The following is a 12,766-nucleotide window of genomic DNA, read 5'->3' on the forward strand; positions in this document are numbered from 1 at the left end:
TCAGAGAAGAAAACACATTTCCAGCTTGGCAACTCAGCAATCTGAATTATAAATATTCAACCTGTCAGAAAATTTCCATATGCTCCTGTTTGTTTATGGAGCAGCTTACTTGCAGAGACTGTCTAAAGTGCCAGTTGGTGTTGCACACTGGTGTAAATACCATTAACCCCGAGTAAAAGTTTGCATCCCTGGTGGCCAGAAGCAAATTCCCCAATCTGATGGGGAGTGGGGAGGGGAGAAAATCCATACGTTCTTCTACACAGAAAAAGAAGCAGCATCCAATGAAAGCTATGGCTTCATCCCCTGCTGAGTCTGGAGGCCTGGATGATGAGCCCCCTCTACCACAAAGATGGTAGACTTCCAGGGAGGCATTTGGCATGCCCAAGGCCTCTGTTCCCTGCACCTGCAAAATGAGACCATGCCCTCAGCCCTTTCAGAGGTCCTTTCTACTCTAATGAAGTGACCCAGCCCTGCAGATGACTGAAGACTGAGAACATGGTAATGGTGAACTGTGCAGGCATGGGGTGGGATGGCTCTTGTGCAAGACTGGGGGATTCCAGTGAAAGAGGCTCACTACACACCCACAATGCAAAGTGATCACTAAAGAAGGTACAGTGAGGTGTTCACTGGTGGACACTGTCGAGACTCTACCCAGATGGCCTCAATTCCTTCTCACCATTTGTCATGGACTGAACTGTGCCACCCAAAATCCACAGGTTAAAGCCTTAACTCCTAATGTGACTATAATTAGGCGGCAGGATTGTTAAAGAGGTGATTATGGTTAAATGAGGCCATTAGTATGAATCCCTAATCCAGTAAGACTGGTGTCCTTATAAGAAGAGGAAAAGACCCCAGGGGCAGGCAGGCGAGGTGGTAAGGCCAACTGAGAATACCACAGGGAGGCAGATGTCTGCAAGCCAAGGAGAGATCTCACCAGAAATCAACCTGCTGGCACCTAGGGCTTGGACTTTCAGCCTTCAGAACTGTGAGGAAATAGGTTTGTGTTGGTTAAGCCCCCCAGTCTGTGGTATTTTGCTGTAGTGACCTGAGTAAATAGATCATTTCTGTGTGCCCAGCTCCCACTTCTGTTCCCTTCACCTTTGTTGCTCACACCTGCAACCTACTTTAGGGCCCTTATATGACTGGAACCACTGCCCCCACACACACGCACACACAAAACCTTCCATGCCTCTCCCTTGCTTCCCAGACAAAGTCCAGACACATAAGACCCTCTGACTGGTGGTGGTCCATCCCTCCGCTCCCTGCCCCCTCTCCAGCCCATGATTCTATAGCACCAATGCTAGCATGATGGGGTGGCCAGATGATATATCATCCCCCAGACTCACCACACTGTTCCCCACTTCCACTCCTCTAGTGTTCTGTTTGGGAGACCCTTCCTTTCTTACCCACAAAACTTTCACTGAGACCCTTCACCATCACCATCTTTGTTTCCCTGATTTACCACCCCATGCCCCAGACAAAACTAATCATCTGGCCCGTGACCGTTATGCCTCTTCTACTTCCACAAAAGCATCGAGCAGGTACGAGTCTCAACCTCCAACTCAGACAAGTGTTAGAGGATAATTTTCTTTTAATATCTCAGCTCCTTTGCCATGAGTATAATAACTATTGTAGCCTTTTCTATACTGGCTTACAGTTTGCCCAGCAGACTCAAGCCCCACTTGCCCACACAGGTGGCTGAGTTGATGACACACTTCCTGTTGGTTGCTTTCCCTTCCAAATGATACTATGCTGTGCTGTTTCACAGGTAGTGCAAGTACCTTACAATAACAAAACGTTCTTAATTCCTCCTTCCAATCCCTCATATCATTGTTATTCATTTCACTTATATAATCATTGGCTATGAACTTTCTAAGTGCTTTTCTGTTTTTTTCCCCACTCCTTTACATGGTATAGGATGGCTAATGGAGTCTGGACTTGGATATTTTGCTTCCTCTAGGTTGCTTAGGTTCTGATAAAACCCCAATAGATTAGGCTCTGGTAAAATAGCTTCTGTTGAGTGCAAATCTTGTTGAGAAGAACAGAATGGTCTTGGGATTTCAAAATGGCTCCTCCAGTGGGAAGCTTGAGGGGATTATTTTCCATCTTCACTGTGAGAATTTTGTAGAGCTCCTGGAGGTAAAACTTGCAAAAGCATAAGGGGCCCCAAATGTCTGGGTCTCCCTGAAGTTTTTACTTCTCAGACTTGTCCACACTGAGCCTACAGCAAATCATCAATTATAATCCAGGTTTTCCCACCATGGAATTGGTACACATGGAGCTCTTTGCTTGGGGGTTTCTGAAGCAGTAAGTTGTGATTCTCTGTATCCACCTGTCCATCTCTCCAATTTTGGGGGTACCAGTATGCCCTGTGACCTCACTTCTCTGATAAACCTAAGAAGAGTTTTTGATTTTTCATCTTGCTCAGATTTTTACTGGTTGTTTAGAGAGAGTGGAGACTTCTAAGTTCCTTACATACAGACCAGAAATCAGAAGTCAAAAATAATTTTTTTTCAAAGGTAAAACTACAATTCTCATGCAGTTATAAAATGAATACACATCAAAAATTTACTTAACTCTTCAATTAATGAAGGAACCAGTAAGATGCTGTAATCAGCTCAAAAGAGAATTTTAAAAACACCCACATAGGGCGCCTGGGTGGCTCAGTCGGTTAAGCGACTGCCTTCGGCTCAGGTCATGATCCTGGAGTCCCGGGATCGAGTCCCACATCGGGCTCCCTGCTCGGCGGGGAGCCTGCTTCTCCCTCTGACCCTCTCCTCTCTCATGCTGTTTCTCTTTCGCTCGCTCTCAAATAAATAAATAAATAAATAAAATCTTTAAAAAAAAAACAAAAAAAAAAAAAACACCCACATATATAGACAATCAAAAATGCTGAAATTAGTCTATAAACAAATGCAAAACTAGCCAATACCTACTGGGCAATAATTAATTGTATTGACAATTGCAATTAACTGACATTATTTATATTTCTATGGACAAGAATCATTTTAATTACTATAGTTTTGCTATAATGTATAGAGCTGTAAGATAGCTCTAAGGCAATGAAAGGCTAAGATAGCCTAGAAGAGTGCCCTAGACAGGATACCCAGTGATCTTTTTCACCAATTCCAAAGTCTTCCACAAATTTTCCTGGCACAAGTGAGCCAGACAACTGTTCCCATTTTCCTATCACTAGTCTTAATTTCTATTTCAAGTCCCCATTCAGCCTCGATAGCAGAAATTTTATCTCAGTTAACTTGCAGTTACTTTCCAGGGATGGCATCTAAGTTTTGGGGGAGCTAAGTTTGGTGCCATTACTGGGTAAGGACCATCTGATCTTCAGTGTCATCCCTCCACACTGAAGAGTCCTAAGGTAGGCATAGGTCCATATACATTGCCATGGAGATACCCCTTGTTCCCATCTGTGGCTCTTTCATGTCTAGAAGTTCTTGATGCTATTTCAATGCCCATTTGGGGTACATAAAAGTTCACTGTTCGGGACTGTGCCATGCTGAAGTGTATGAAACTCCATAAGAGCATCCAAAGCCTTGCCTGCCCAGATACTAGCATTGCCATTTCTACCCTGGGATTTGCCATCTTTCTGAGCCCCACTCAGGCAGTAGGGTACAAGGCCACCCTGTTTGTGTAGTCTACACCAGTGGGGTTGGGGGTTGTCTATTGCCTTCCTAGGACATGACTCAGGAAACAGGACCAAATACCCTCACTTTCTGTGAGCCATCTTTCCCTCTTCTATCCTGGAAATCCATTTCTAGTCTAAGATGGGAAAGATTTGCTCCCCTCATGAAGTATTCTCCTAAATATTTTACCCATTAGGGGAGTCCTTCCTATCCTCCAAAATATTAAACTTCCAAAATTCAAAAGCCAAGAAGAGAGTTTCCTTCCTTTTGTGTTTTCTGCTGCCCACTACTTGCATGAGTGCAGAGCTGGCTCCAGAAGGGAGGATAAATACACAGGAGGAGAGATATTGGTTATTATTTCAAACCTATTCCCCATCACCATGTATGACTCTCAGAGTACAAGGACTGTATCTAAGGTACTTCTGAGTGCCATAGCACCTAGCACAGTGCCTGCCCATAGTAGGGGCCTGATATGGGCCAATGAATGTGGTGTTTAGCACAGAGGCTTTTAACTAATGTTAATTTCCCAAGAGGAAAGCAATGGACATTATGGTTTAGAGCACTAGCTGTGGAGTTGGACAAATGGGCATTCAAAAATTTTGTTCCCGGGGCGCCTGGGTGGCTCAGTTGTTAAGCGTCTGCCTTTGGCTCGGGTCATGATCCCAGGGTCCTGGGATCGAGCCCCGCATCGGGCTCCCTGCTCTGCGGGAAGCCTGCTTCTCCCTCTCCCACTCCCCCTGCTTGTGTTCCTGCTCTCACTATGTCTCTCTCTGTCAAATAAATAAATAAAATCTTTAAAAAAAAAATTTTTGTTCCCTAGTTGTGAGAATGTAAGCAAGTTATATACCCTTGCTAAAACTCAACTTCCTTACCTTAAAATGAGGAAAATAGTCCTGAATTCACAGGATATTATGAAGACTAATAAGCCCTGTGATGTTATATGTTATACACTTAGCATAATGCCTAGCATATAGTAGGTGCTCAATAAATACTGGTTATTTTTAGTTATCACCATTACTCAGACTCTAGTTATTTTGCCCTGGACCTACCCTGCTCAGATACTCTGTAATAGTGGGTTCCTATAGTCAAGCAGTAGGTGCTGCTGTGAAAAGAAGCATAAGGATGGCATCATTATATTAACTGTCACCTTATTCAGATGAGACAAGACTTTTGTGGGATCCCAGAGGTAAAAAAAAGTACAACAGCTACTGTTGTGTGGCAACAATGAAGACAAAGAAGTCTGTACCTCGATCTTGCCATGGGTCACAGACACAGACAACCTTGCCACCTGTCTGGTCAGAGGTCCCACGCAATAGCAAACTGCAATGGGGGCAGCCACCAAAACCCAGGAAAGGTGCTCCCTGAAGCATCCACCTGTACCTAGAGAGAAAGTCAATTCTTGAGACTAATCGGTGCCCTGCCCAACATGAGTTACAAAGGGACCTAGATAATGAGTTATTTAGTTCCAACTTGAGAAAAAAAATTGGGCTTAGCTCTCAGATATTTCTTGTTAGGAAAATGTTGGCTCATTGAACTTAATTAATTAATTAATTAATTTTTAAAAGTCCAAGCATGGAGATATGACTACAGTAAAATTAATCCTTTCCTTGACCAACTAGGTATGATAGAAAGCTGAAACCAGGGCAATGGTCCTTAAGCTTTAGCATACATACAAATCACTGGGGAGGTTCCTTGAAATACATTTTGTTGAACCCCACCCCCAGAGTTTTGGATTCCATAGGTCTGAGATATAGGGTCATCAGATTTGCTAATAAAAATACATGACTCCTAGTTATATTTGAATTTCAGTTAAACAGTCCCAAATATTATAAATACTCAATCCCAAATATTGCTTGGAACATACTTACACTAAAAAAAACCAAAAATCATTGTTTTTTATCCGAACAAATCATTGTTATTTATCTTAAGTTCTCATTTAACTGGGCATCCTGTGTTATCTGACAACCCTACTGGGATGGTGCCTGAACATTTGCATGTCTAACAAGTTTCAGATGATACTATTGCTGTGGTCTGGGAACCTCACTTTGAGAATTGCTAGACAACTCAGACAGGCCTTCAGCAATTTCCAGTTCAACCCTGAGTACTAATGACTGGAGCTTCCCACCCTGGAGGTAAATACATAGATATCTTTAGGTGGTGCCAGAAGTCCAGGTAAAGGAAGTGCCTTAAGCAGCTCTTGATTGTCTTGGTAAATGAGGAGTGGATCTTACAATCTCACCATCTAACCCAAGCGGTTATAATTATTTCAACAACAAAGCCAATCCTCTTGGGATAGTGGAAGTTTGATTTTTTTCAGCTAAGTTTGTGAAGAACTTGGCACTGCTGGCTTTGACAGGAGATACTGATTTCCTAATAACACAGAGCTATTCTTTTGCACTTGGAAATCAGTTGTCACCTTGACTTCCTGTTGCAACAACTTTCTGATTGCTACATGACTTCCCTGTTCTCCACCTTTGCTCAAGATTACAGGTGCTGAGAGATGCACGTGTGCCTGGTCGGTAGTTCTTTATTTCTGTTGGCCAAGTGGTTGTTTGCTCTTTATAATCAAGCCCAGGCCTGTGAGTTAGAGTTGCACCTTGCTATGGGGATAGTTCTTGTCGTTTATCTTTCAGGCGAGCGATTGTTTTTTTCCTATTGATTGTATGTTTTTAAATGCACAAACCATACAGAGAGAGTGAAACACTTAATAAAAAGAACCCAAAAGAATACATGCAAGTGAAAGCAACAACTATTCTTCTATAGAGAGAGAGAGACAGCTATATATATAGACAGTGTTCCTGTTGTGACTGCCCTGTCTTCTCTCCTTGTATTTCTTTTTTTTTTTTTTTCCCTCCTGTATTTCTATCAGTGACAATCACTGGCTTTAAGACCACTGTCTCTGGGTCCCCCAACCAGACATGCTAATTTAATTGATCTGGGTGTGCCTTGACCAATGGGGAGTTTTAAAAGCTCCTCAGATGATATAATCACTTTAGCAAATTATTGAACAGTATTTATTAAAGTTGAACATACAGTCAGTTCTCATTATTTGCAGTAGTTGTATCCTATAAAGTCATGATGAATGCTGAGTTAGTAAATACTGAACCGCTGCTCTTGGGGAAAATACAGGCTTAGGCTTTCATGACCCTCTGGTCATAACATTTTCATCAGCCAATCAATACATAACCTTGAGTTATGTGTGTTTCTGTTTAAAGACATCTTATCTTATATATATTGTTGATTCATTAGCATTGAACTCATGGCCAATGGCACTATCACTCATGCCTGAACGAAACTTATCTAACACATGTATTTTCTCCATAAGGCACATCACAGCCTCCTGATCTTAGGAACATAGATAGTACTTCAACATTTGGCTTGGGGCCATTTTAAACATGGAAATTACCAACAAAAAGCACAGAAATGCAAAAAAAAAAAAAAACCAAACCCATGGCACTAAATACATACTGAAAACGACAGTTGCTTTCAGAATGAGAGCTGAAACAAAAAGGCAGTTTCCTTGTTTGACCTCAGCTGGAAAGAGCAACTCAAATTTTCTGCCACTCTGCACATGGCCACAAATGACTGCCAAAGTGCATGGGTATCAACTTTTGGGGCTACAAGTATATTTTAGCAAATTCACAATACAGAATTTACAAATAATGAAAATTAGCTGTACCTTTGCCCTCAGACCCAGCAAGCCACTTCACTCCTAGAGAAATGAGAGCATATGTCCACCAGAAGGTAAGTATGGAATGCTCAGAGCCCCTCTCCTCACAACAGTGCAAACATGGAACTAGTCCAAACACCCATCAACAGGGAAATGGATAATGCATGATATATTCATGCAATAAAATATTAAGTGGCAATATAACTAAGCTAACTACCAATGCACTCAACAACATGGGTGAATCTCAAAAGCTAGACAGAAAAGACCACACACTTTATATAAAATTCAAGATCAGAAATTAATCTGTGGAGGAGAAAACAGAATAGTGGTTACCCCTACTGTATTAATGAAAAGGGATAGAAGGTCTCCTTTGTGGTTGCAGGAAATGTTCTGTCTTGATTAGGATAGTGGTTACACAAATATATATGCATGTAAAGTCCATCAAGCTGCACACCTAAAATGTATGCACTTTACCATATGTATGATATACCTCTACCTCAAGTTTTTTTAAAGCTGCCAAGATGCTTCTAATGTTCAGGCAAACCTGGGAAACACTGCTTTAAGGAAATTGCTGAGCATCATCAATGCCCTGGCCATCCCAAGTTATGCTGCCAGTTCCACCTTAGGATGATAACAGCTTGCAGGATGCTCTCCTCGCAGTCCTGACCTTTTAAAACCAGAGAACAAAGGATAGCTGTAAGGGAACTCAAAAACCATCCATTGCCAGAATGGCTAATTGGTTTCTTCCTCAATGCTAACTCAGTTCATTTGTAATGGCTGCCTGGCAGTCTGGAGTCAAAGGATTTTGAGCCTGCATCCAAATGCAGTGGATGAGAAGTTGTACAATCAATTAGCAGTCCCTGGCTTGTGCCTAGGTGAGGAGAGATGCATATACTTGCCTTGCATTTGCCACCAATCTAGTCCAGCTCTCCCCTTTTTCACATGCAGATACTGAAACCCAGAGAAATGATTTTTCCAACCTCATGCTGGTAGTCAGAGGCAGAGGCATGATTAAACTTAAGATGTAGGTTTACCACTCCATGAGATGCTACAGGATGGATGCTGGGAAGAATGAGCATTAAGAATGAAGAATCAAGGCATGAACTTAACTCTACTAGAGATGCAGGTCGTCCATGGGCAAGGACCATGCAATTGCCCTCCTGAATATTCAGGGAGTTTGAAAAGATGCTGGTACAAACATCTAATTTCCATTTCAAACCTTGTGCCCATTCACTTATTCATAACTCCTCAGCAAATATTTTAATAGAAAGAGGATGGATATGAATGTTCTTTGCAATCCATAAGATGGATGTGAATGTTCTTTGCAATCCATAAGATGCTTTACAAATGTTGGCCATTTTTGATAAAAATCCTTTCTACCAGTCATAATAAATACCCACCATATGCCCAGTCTTATGCTAGAAGTTGTGGAAAATGTGACAAAAGTTGGAGACACAAGTAGTTGAGTAACAAACTATAATAGCAGGATCTAGATGAGGACATGACATTACTCAGCAATTAATGTTGTTGAGCAGCTCACCATCACCCAAGTCTGTTTTTCCAGTTACTAAGTGGGTTTTACATGAGTCCCCCGCCTCACAGGATCATGGGAGGGATTGAATTAATTGTGAAATCACTTTGTGTAGTGGAGTCATACTTTTATAGATGGAAGAGTCCCAATTCCCAAATTTCCAATTTGACCCATCAGGCCAAAATCATGTAGGGTCAAAACTGGCTAAAGGCTGATAAATGTTAGTTACTGTTTTGCAATATCCTGGCAAAATGTTTTGCAATGCTCTTAAGGGGGTGTCTCACTCCTCCACCATGCTGATCCCTTGGCTAACCAGACAGTCCAACTGCAGCTGGACTAGAGGGAGGTCCAAGTCCACATGGAGCAGATTGCCTGAGTCCCCACAGCCTTAAAATTCTGGCTTGGAGAAAAATTTAGTCTAGAGCAGTAATCCTCTATCTTTAATCCCTGAGATGGCTTTAAAAAGACTCATGTCTGAGTTCTACCCAGTGTTTTTTAGTTCCTCGGGTGATGCCAATATGCAGTCAAGGTTGAGAACACCTGATAAAATGATCTGTAAGAAACTGTAAGGAAGCCTAAGAGTATCAATTACACAGATGAGAGGAGGAGTCTGTTCCACCCCAGGGGCTGCAGAATGGCCAGAGCAATTTCAGAGATAGGGATCTGCAGGACCAAGGCCCCCTGTGATCTAGCAGCCACCCACATAGGGAATGAGCCTACACAATGCCACAGTAAGCAGCTAGCCAGCAACCAAGGGGCCAGGGACCACCAAAGGTGTCCCAAGGGCCATTTGGTGCCAAACTAAGAGAGAGTCAGGGCTCAGGGGAGGGACAAGGCATGATTTTCAGTGGTTTCACTGAAGGGCCTTAGAACCAACAATCATTTCCAGCCCCATTGCTATCAAACAGCCCAGCCCCTCCTCATGGGTATAGAGCCTAAGCTGGTGTAGAAGAGGGAATGCCAGGGTCTACTCATGTTTACTTAATTTTTCACTGGATAAATGGCTTTCACACACAGTGGCCCACTTCATCCTTCCAATAGCCCAGTGAGGCAGCCAGAACACATTATTATCCTCAGTTTACAGACAAGGAAATCAAGGCTCAGAGGTTAGGAGATATACAAGTTCACAAAGTCGGGAAGAGGTTGGGTTGGGATTCAAACCCAGATTCCCTAACTCCCAGTGTGGGCTTTTTTAAGTTATTATCATTAGCAATAATAGTATTTATTGGGCATTTATGTGTTCCAGATGCATGCTGCATTTTATATCAATTATATCATCTTAACTTCATTACTCTAGAAAGTATGTATTAGGATTACCATACAGATGAATAAACTGAAATTTAAGGGTTTAAGTGACTTGTCCACATGATATTCTGCTATGTGCATTAGAAAACCACAAACACAGAGACATAGCAGCAGGAATGCTTGGTCTATAGTCAAAGAAGCAAAAACCTACATGGAGAGGCATATTTCCAATCATATTTGTGAGCCTGATATGTCTAGACCAGAGCTGTGTGGAACAGAAAGTGCCTGAGGGACATAGCATTACTGTCTCTACCCCATCACCTCATTCCCCAGCTGCCTCTGAATCCAAGAGGCTGGAGAGGAGAGCAGAATTCTTATCCTACACAATATCTGAGGCCAGAGCTCAGGCCTAATATGTGGGCATATCCATCACCTTCCATGTGCATAGCCCTGCCCTCAAGGTATAAATAATCTGCATGCATGAAAGAATGTCTAAAGGAAATCTGATTCCACCAGGCTATGGCACATGAATCCTCACTCAAAAGAAAACACAGGGGTCCTATTGATGACTTCCTCTTTTTTAAGTTCCTACTCTATAAAACAATCAGTTTTAACATCACTAATTATGGAACTAACAGACAACATCTCCCTCTTGATAGAATTCACTGGGAAGGACACATTTCATTTCTGGGGTGTCCCTCCCAAAAGCACATCAACTGAATCTAATCATGAGGAACATCAGACAAACCGAAATTGAGGGACATTCTACAAAATAACTGGCCTATACTCAAAATGTCAAGGTGAAAGAAAGAAAGAAGAGAAAGAAAGAAAGAAAGAGAAAGAAAGAAAGAAAGAAAGAAAGAAAGAAAGAAAGAAAGAAAGAAAGAAAGAAAGAAAGAAAGAAAGAAAGAAAGAAAGAAAGAAAGAAAGAAAGAAAGAAAAAGAAAGAAAGAATCAAGCTCATCTGTGAAAGCCAAAGAAAGATTGAAGAACTGTTTCAGATTAAAGAAGACTAAAGAAACACGGTAGTTACACACAATGCATTATCCTGGATGGAACCTAAATCAGAAAATGTTTCTTTTTACATAAGGCATACAACTGAAAATTGAGAAATTTGAATAAGATCTGCAGATTAGCCAAAAGTATTATATCCATATTAATTCCCTGATTTGGAGAATTTTACTGTGGTTATGTAAGAGGATTTTCTTGTTTTTTAGGATATGTATACCAATGTATTGGGGCAGAGGGAAAGAAAGGAAATCAGAAAGAGAGAATGATAAAGCAAATAAGACAAATGTTAACATTTGGGGTAAAAGGATTTTTTGTACTATTCTTGGGGCATTGGGCCTTTACGAGTAAACATGGCAGGATCCTCAGTCCTGCTAGGGAACCTCTGAGAGTCTGTGAAGAACATGCCTCAAACTTGTATCACTGACAGGGGAGGAAGCAGGGGTATTAATCCACCAACACTTGCTCTTTGGTTGAGAGTTGCTTCTGCGCATTAACTCCCCAACACTTTCAGTCTGCCCTGTTCGTGGACAGACTACACACCTCAGGGCCAGAAGCCCTGAGGCAGAGAGACACAAGAAGCCAAGATATGTACAAGAACAGCCTGCAAGTGACCTCTGGGATGGGCTGAGAAGATATGGACAAGGTACCTACAGTGTCCCATTAGAGTAACCCAACCTAACTCTCACCCTCCATGCAGAGCATCCCCCACTCAGCCTTTTATCCCCTAAAGGGCTATCAGGCACAGAACCCAAAAAACATACATAAGCATGCGTTGGAGTTGAGAACATGATATTCACATTCTGCTGGAAAACAAAGATGCAGGTGCTATGGAATGAAGAATCAAAGAGCCCTAGATGAATGCAGAGGAAGTGTTTCCAGTGTGGGTTTTCCCAGGCACAGTTTGGGACTTTCCAGCTAGGGTAATTGGAACAAAGGTGTTCAGAGACAAGATACCAGGTTCATGGCTTGAAGCCAAGAGCTGGGAGGGGGCTTCCAAGCTGACTGCCCTAAAGAAAGTAGTCTACTACTGCCTGGGATTATGGCTTTTAGGGCTTAAGAAGGCAGAAAAATTTGAATCCACCTTAATTCCAGGAGCCAAATCAAGTCACTTGCTTCCTTAAAAGCAGACAGTTCACCAAAGAACATACACAGGTGAAAGAAAGAACATGTTGAAAAGCACGTAATGAAAAGATGTTCAACATCATTAGCCATCACAGGAACGTAAATCAAAACCGCAATGAGATATCACTGCAAACCTAACAGAATGACTAAAATAAAAAAAGAGTGACAACATCAAATGTTGGCAATGATGTGGAGAAACTGGATCATGTTGCTGTGGGAATGTGAAAAGGCACATCCATTCTGGAAAGCAGTTTGATAGCTTCTTATAAAACTAAGTATGCAATTACCATATGATCCAGAAACTATGCCCTTGGGCATTTATCCCAGAAAAATGAAAATTTATGTTCATACAAAAATCTGTACATGAATGTTCACAGCAGCTTTATACATAAGAGCCAAAAGCTGGAAATAGCCCAGATATCCTTCAACATGAATAGTTAAACTCTGGTACATCCATACCATGGAATGTACTCATGGTAAAGAATGAACTATTGATACACACCTCAACTTGTTTAAGTCTCCAGGAAATTACACTGAGTGAAAAAAGTC

The sequence above is a fragment of the Neomonachus schauinslandi genome, chromosome 10 (genome assembly GCF_002201575.2).
Source record: "Neomonachus schauinslandi chromosome 10, ASM220157v2, whole genome shotgun sequence".
NCBI lineage: Eukaryota > Metazoa > Chordata > Mammalia > Carnivora > Phocidae > Neomonachus > Neomonachus schauinslandi.